The sequence below is a fragment of the Capra hircus genome, chromosome 14, assembly GCF_001704415.2.
Source record: "Capra hircus breed San Clemente chromosome 14, ASM170441v1, whole genome shotgun sequence".
NCBI lineage: Eukaryota > Metazoa > Chordata > Mammalia > Artiodactyla > Bovidae > Capra > Capra hircus.
The window spans coordinates 40,480,488-40,488,088 of NC_030821.1; the positions used below are offsets into that span (position 1 = coordinate 40,480,488).

The 7,601-nt window shown below is 38.9% G+C and overlaps 1 pseudogene; it reads right to left on the reverse strand.

Moving 5' to 3' along the window:
- On the reverse strand, positions 6,593-7,080 carry LOC102181519 (annotated as a pseudogene).

The window sequence follows — 7,601 nt, forward strand, 5'->3', positions numbered from 1 at the left end:
GGTAAAGAATATACCTGCAATGCAGGAGCTGTAGGAGACTCAGGTTTGATCCCTGGTCAGGAAGATCCCCTGAAAGAGGGCATAGCAATCCACTGTGGTATTCTTGCCTAGAGAAGTCCATGGACAGAGGAGACTGGTGGACTACAGTACATAGGGTTGCAAAGAGTCGGACACAAATGAAGCGACTTAGAGTGTACACACACATATAAAAAGTTTGTGTTTTTACATTTATATCGTATCTAATTGTATGGAAATATAATACCATAAGCTGCTACTCTTATAATTTTTCTTCTCAGTAATTGAAACTGTATTTTCATTTGCTAGAGTCAAACACCTTTGTGTTATACTTGACTCTTTCACATTCCGCATTCAGTTCCTCCCCAATTTTTATTGGTTTTACCTCCAAAATATAGTCAGTATAATTTTTTTTTCTCACTAATCTCACCACTTATACTTCTGTCTCAAGCTATCACTGTATTACTTGACATCTTTGAGTCCCACAGGGACTCCAAAGGCTTACCTGTGAGTTCCTCTGCTTTTGCTAGTATGCCGCAAAGACAGTGGAAAAGACACCACACCCAGGTAGTTCCCCTATTAACCAGACCAGGGGTATCCCATCTGGATCTGAACCTAGTATATTTTGCTCCTCTGCTAGCTTGCAAAATTATTCAGACAAACCAATCACATCCTCAAGACGTGAATGGTAGGTGGCACACGTCATTCTTGGTACTGTAAAGCCTGCCTCCTACAGCCCCTGGTGATTCCAAGTGTAACTCTCACGCAGCCATGTGCGATGTGTGGGGTCTGCTCCACCAGATTATATGTTTGACTAATAAACTGCTGTCAATCTCATTGGTCCAGGGTTGAATGTTGCATCTTCAACCATTTGTATTATTTAGAGTATGGGATTCATCCTTCACCAATGGGATAAATAGGAGGTAGTAAAAACAATAACCATCTAGTTTAGTTTTCTCTTCCATAATTAACATGTTACCTGCCTGAAGTCTCTTTTTAATCTGCAATCAGTGTGCTGAAAACATGAGTGATATCTTGAAAATCCTCTGCTCTAACTCATACAATGGCTTTCCATCTTGTAGAAGCAAAGCTCAAGTCCAAACAGAGCTTGCAAAGCCTGACATATTCCAGCCATGCTAGACCCAGCCATCTACAGCTCCTGTTCCCATTTAGTCTGATCCAGACATTCTTAACTTGTGCTGTTCTTTCTTGGTATGTTTTCAAACATGGGCTAGTGGCAGCAATCCATTGAGTTCAATAGAAACCACAGCAGTTATTTAGATATTGGAGCAGTAAATATATTTTTTTTTTTTTTTTAGGGAGCAGGTTTTTTTTTTTTTTGTCACTGATATTGTTTACACTTGTCAGCACAAGGTGATAATTAAAAAAATATCAATTTCACTATTGGTTTAAGACTTTCTGTTGATGGTGCACACTTTATTACCTACAACTATAATGAACTACTTACTTCCACTGACCATGCCCTCCTTTACTCTGCTCCTGTTTCCATTTTATAGGAATTTCATTGGCTATTCCTTTTACCTAAAATCTTTCCTCTGAATTTCATATGGCTTATATATTCACTTTTATCAGGCCTTTACTCAGATGGTGTTTTCTTATTAAGGCCTCTATTACTACTGTGTTTCAAATGGAAATCTTATTGCCATTCTCTAACATGATAGACATTAAATAGAAAAGGCTTCAGACTCAGAATAAAATATTATGTAAATATTTATGATTTTTTCCCCTTAAAATTCCCTTTGGTTTTATTCTGGAGCCCCAATTTTATACCTACGTCTAAGAAATCATACAAGACAAAAATTTTCATAAGAAATTTGTGTGAAATCCAAATGGCTGTCAATTTAATTACATACTTCATTAGATACAAATTAACCTTCAGACCTTTAACTTGAGAAGTAAAGTTGAGATGAGAATATCTGAAGAATACAGTGTGTTTTGCCTCTCCTCCAAGACTTTTGATGCCACTGTCTATTATGGAAGCACCCAGAATGTATTGATAATGATAATTATGATGATAATAATTGAGTCAGTTACCATAGGCCAGATACACTTTACATACTTTATTGAATTATTATAATAATTCCACAAGATTGGTATCATTATGTCCCTCTTATAGATGAGAAAAATGAGGCCAGAGTTATAAAATCATTTGACTAAGGTCACCCATCTAGTAACTGGCTATCAAGGTTTTCATTTAAGTCTATTTCCATCAAAAGTCCAAGTCCTTGCTCTTAATTAAAGTACTCTGTGTCCCCTATGTGGAAGCAAACATACCAGAAGAGCAAAGGTTTGTGTCAATATTGTTAGAATATCACTATGGGATAAATGAGAACACATCTATATTCAGTTTAAAGTGGAAAAACAAAATATAAAAGTTTCGTTCATGGATTTGGAGCTAGCAGTGCAGGGATCTGTGAACTGCAGTCTATTTATTGATGATATGACTTACAAACATTCATCTTTTGACAGCTAGAAATACAGCTCCTGATCCGACATTAATGTAATAAATTTAAATGCTACTAAACATTACTTTGGTAATGGCAAACCAAAGGTCTGCAATCATTTGCATGAAATGTATAAATAAGGGTTTTGACTTACATGTTGTCACAGGCATAAATTTAGTTTACTCTTTCTAAAAGCCAGAACTGGCTATGAACATTAAAGATGACTTGTATGACCATGTTAATCTTTCCACCTCATATTTCAATTTTTATGGGAACTTTATTGCTAAATAATATATCTCCAAGCTCTCCTTTTGTAGTTCTGCTGCCCATTACTTGCCTAAACTACACTCTGTCATTACTTTTAGCAGTTTTATGCCTCATATACTGCACAGCCCATGATGGCTGTCTTCCTAATAAATTCTTCATCACTTTCAATATAATCATCTGCATTGCAGCTTCATTAATATCCTTTCATTCAAAGATCCAGGTAGGCAGCATCCCACTGAGTAAAAGGCTTTAAAAAAATTAATTAGGCCATAGGAACCTGCTTCTGGGCTTTAGTCAATGTCACGAAATAATGCAGTTACTAATATAATACTGGTGGCTTTTGAATAACAGATTAATTAGGAAGATCCTTATATGGAGGCATAAATGGAGTATTCATGACATGATTTTCACTGCAACAATAAAATGCAAAAACTCAATACTCAATCAAGTTTAAACCTAACCTTATTACCTTGATGTGTGCAGGTTTCTGAGACTCAGAAACACACTCCTGCCAGAACTTCTTCATTTAAAATTAACTCACATACCTGTGACTCCATCTACTTCAGTAATTGAAGGTAATGCAATCACAGGTTTTGCCTTATATCTCAGGTACTCTGGTTTACTGGGGTCATTGTTTGAGGCAGAATCACTTACCAGCTAAATTGTGTGTGAAAGGAGGGCCAACACTCCCTTTTTGTTTTCTTTCAGGGTATATCTTGATGATGTCTGGGGAAAGGGCCAAGACTATCATGTCTAAGAGACAAGTGTTTGGAAATTATTGAGTTATAAATGGAAAGGATTATGGTATCTTCAGCTCTAAATTAGAAACTCCATTAAGAAAAAAAGAAATTCCTTTGGTAGGGGGAAACTTAGGAGTGGATAGGTAGTGGTGAATCAGAGATGATAATATTTGGGGGGTAAACCCAAACTGAACACATGATAAAGAGGATTTTTCAGTTAAAAAGTCAATACATGGTATAGATGCATGCTTAGTTTTAATGTCTGTTTAGGAGGTGACTTGGTAAGGAAAATCCCATTTTGATTTTGTAGGCCTTAACTAAAACTTAAATAAGAATTTAAAAATAAGAATTTTAAGTATCCAATTTAAAAAAAATGGCCAATTAGGCAATGTGTTGTCATTCTGAAATACAAATGTGATACTAGCAGTAATTTGAAAAGTAAATCAGGACATAGTTATGCACAGAATTTTACAAAAATGAGAATAAGCAAATGATAGCACTATACAGAAATATGGATGAAGATCACAAGTGTAATACTGACAAAAAGAAGCCAGACCTAAAAAGAGATGTGCTATATGACTGCATCCATATAAAGTTCAAAAACAGGCAAAGTTGAATGACTCCTTCAGCTCCAGCTCATCAGTTCAGTTCAGTCCCTGAGTTGTGTCCAACTCTTTGCGACCCCATGGACTGCAGCATTCCAGGCTACCCTGTCCATCACCAGCTCCCGGAGCCTACTCAAATCCATGCCCATGGAGTTGGTGATGCCATCCAACCATCTCATGCTCTGTCATCTCCTCCTCCTACCTTCAATCTTTCCCAGCATCAGGGTCTTTTCTAGTGAGTCAGTTTTTCACATCAGGTGGCCAAAGTATTAGAGTTTCAGCTTCAGCATCAGTCCTTCCAATGAATATTCAGGACTGATTTTCTTTAGGATGGACAGATTGGATCTCCTTGCAGTCCAAAGGACTCTCAAGAGTCTTCTCCAACACCACAGTTCAAAAGCATCAATTCTTTGGCACTCAGCTTTCTTTATAGTCCGACTTTCACATCCATACATGACTACTCGAAAAACCAAACTAGACGGGCATTTGTTGGCAAGTAATGTCTCTACTTTTTAATTTGCTGTCTAGGTTGGTCATAGCTTTTCTTTCAAGGAGCAAGCATCTTTTAATTTCATGGCTGCAGTCGCCATCTGCAGTGATTTTGGATCCCAAGAAAATAGTCAGTCACTGTTTCCATTGTTTCTCCATCTATTTCCCATGAAGTGATGGGCCCAGATGCCATGATCTTAGTTTTCTGAATGTTGAGTTTTAAGCCAAATTTTTCACTCTCCTCTTTCCCTCTCATCAAGAGGCTCTTTATTTCTTCTTTGCTTTCTGCCATGAGGGCATTGTCATCTGCATATCTGAGGTTATTGATATTTCTGCTGGCAGTCTTGATTCCAACTTGTGCTTCATCCAGCCCAGCGTTTCTCATGATATACTCTGTATATAAGTTAAATAAGTAGGGTGATGATATACAACCTTGATGTACTCCTTTCCTGATTTGAAACCAGTCTGTTGTTCCATGTCCAGTTCTAACTGTCTTGACCTGCATACAAATTTCTCAGGAGGCAATTCAGGTGGTCTGGTATGCCCATCTCTTTAATAATTTTCCACAGTTTATTGTGATCCACACAGTCAAAGGCTTTGGCTTAATCAATAAAGCAGAAATAGATGTTTTTCTGGAACTCTCTTGCTTTTTCCATGATCCAAGGGATATTGGCAATTTGATCTCTGGTTCCTCTGCCTTTTCTAAATCTAGCTTAATATCCTGAAGTTCATGGTTCAGGTACTGTTGAAGCCTGACTTGGAAAATTTTGAGCATTACTTTTTTAGTGTGTGAGATGAGTGTAATTGTGCAGTAGTTTGAACATTCTTTGACATTGCCTTTCTTTGGGATTGAAATGAAAATTGGCCTTTTCCAGTCCTGTGGGCACTGCTGAGTTTTCCAAATTTGCTGGGATATTGAATGCAGCACTTTCACAGCATCATCTTTCAGGATTTGAAATAGCTCAACTGGAACTCTATCACCCCCACTAGCTTTGTTCATAGTGATGCTTCCCAAGGCCCACTTAACTTCACATTCCAGGATGTCTGGCACTAGGTGAGTGATCACATGATCATGATTGTCTAGGTCGTGAAGATCTTTTTTGTACAGTTCTTCCATGCATTCTTGCCACCTCTTCTGAATATCTTCTGCTTCTGTTAGATCCATACTATTTCTGTCCTTTAGTGTGCCCATCTTTGCATGAAATGTTCCCTTGGTATCTCTAATGTTCTTGATGAGATCTCTAGTCTTTCCCATTCTATTGTTTTTCTCATGGAAACCACTTATCTGATTTCAACACCTATGTAGTAGGTTTGGCTTTTATAAAATGTCACACAAGTAGAATCTCATAGTACTTAGATTTTTGTATGTGTCATCTATCACAAAACTGTTTTTAAGATTGACCCATATTGTTGCATAATCAGTAGTTTGGTTCTGTGTATTGTTCATTTATCTCATTGCTGAGAATCTTAGAGCGTGGATGTGCCATGGGCTTTTTGTCTATATATTTACCTGTTGATGGATGTTTGGCTTCTCCATAGATTTTGAATATTATGAGTAAATCTACTATAAGCATTTGTGTAGAAGTTTTTGCATGGACCTGTGTTTTTAGCTTTCTTGGTAAATATCTAGGACTTAGATTGAGAGATCTTATTATTTTTTTTTCACTCTTGTGATAATTTATAGTCTTGAAAAGGACAGATGAACCATGATCAAAAAACCAAGTGAGGATTTTTAAGGAAGCTTTGACAGAAATATTAAGAAAAACATCTAATTCAACTCCAGAGAGAAGTGATACCAAGGGAAAATAAAGTCTTAGCTGATGTTCTGAAACTGGCTAGAAGAGAGAGTGGAAGAATGGTCCTCTAGGCATGAAATCTTTAAGAGCTCTGAACACAACCAGGGCTTCAGCTGATCCAGAGCTGGGCTGACCCAGATGACCTGAGTGAGGCCACCCCACAAGCACACTGCAGTCTGTCTGGCTCCATCAACAGTGAGAGGCCTTCAGCTCCATCACAGCGTACTCTCCAGTGTGTTATAGTTGTCCTTAAAGCTCTTCAATTCAAGGAAGTGCTTGGCACGTTTACTCTTCTGACTGGAGGGAGGGTATGTCACCTGGGTGGTTGTTGGGGAGGTTTCAGGAGACTGGGTTAGGTCTTTGCTGCTGACTGGTGTTGTCGCTGAGACCTCCCACTTCGTGCTTTGACCACTGTGGCCAGCTCACTTAGGGCCTCCTGATAGCGCAGGTACTCACTCAGGCCAAAGACCGCTGTCCCATAGCGGGCTGTCTCATAGCCATCCAGCAGGGTATTAGTGAGGCCCTTGCGCACACCCTTGAAAGGAGTACTAGTGTTTCGAAGATCTAGCAGGTAGGAGCGGAAATTCTTGCCCGTTAAGGAATGGAGATGCCGGACTTCCGGCATGAAATGGGATCTCAGACGCACGGAGAGCATCCAGAGCTCGACATTCACGCCAGACAGCTAATTACTGCCGGACGCCATGGCCTCCCCACCCCGCGCGGAACTGCTCCGGTTTAACCCGCTGCCCTGCCTCATCAGCCTGGGCTCCCTTGAGGCAACGGCGCCTGGGTTTCCTGAAACTCCCCGGCCATTTTCTTACGGGGACATACCAAGGCTAACCGGGCCTGAAAACATGGCAGATGTGGGGGGAGGGGGGGTATGTGGGGGCCGGAAAAGAAGAACCTGTATTTAACTTTAGAGGGAACTGCCAAACTCTTCTCCAGTGTGTTACACTTTGCATTCCTGCCAAAAAATGCATGCATGTTCCAGTTGTAATGCATCTTCGTAAACTTTTTGTATCACCTGTTTTTTTTTTTTTTTAAGCCATTTTAGAAGCTGTGTAGTGGTATCATTGTGGTTTCAATGGGCATTTTCTTAATGAGTAAAATCGTTTTAATTATCTTTTCGTATGTTATCAGCTATTAACATTTTTTTCGTTGGTGAAATATCTGCTGAGATATTTTACCTGTTTTAAAAATTGTATTGTTTGTTTACTTCTTATT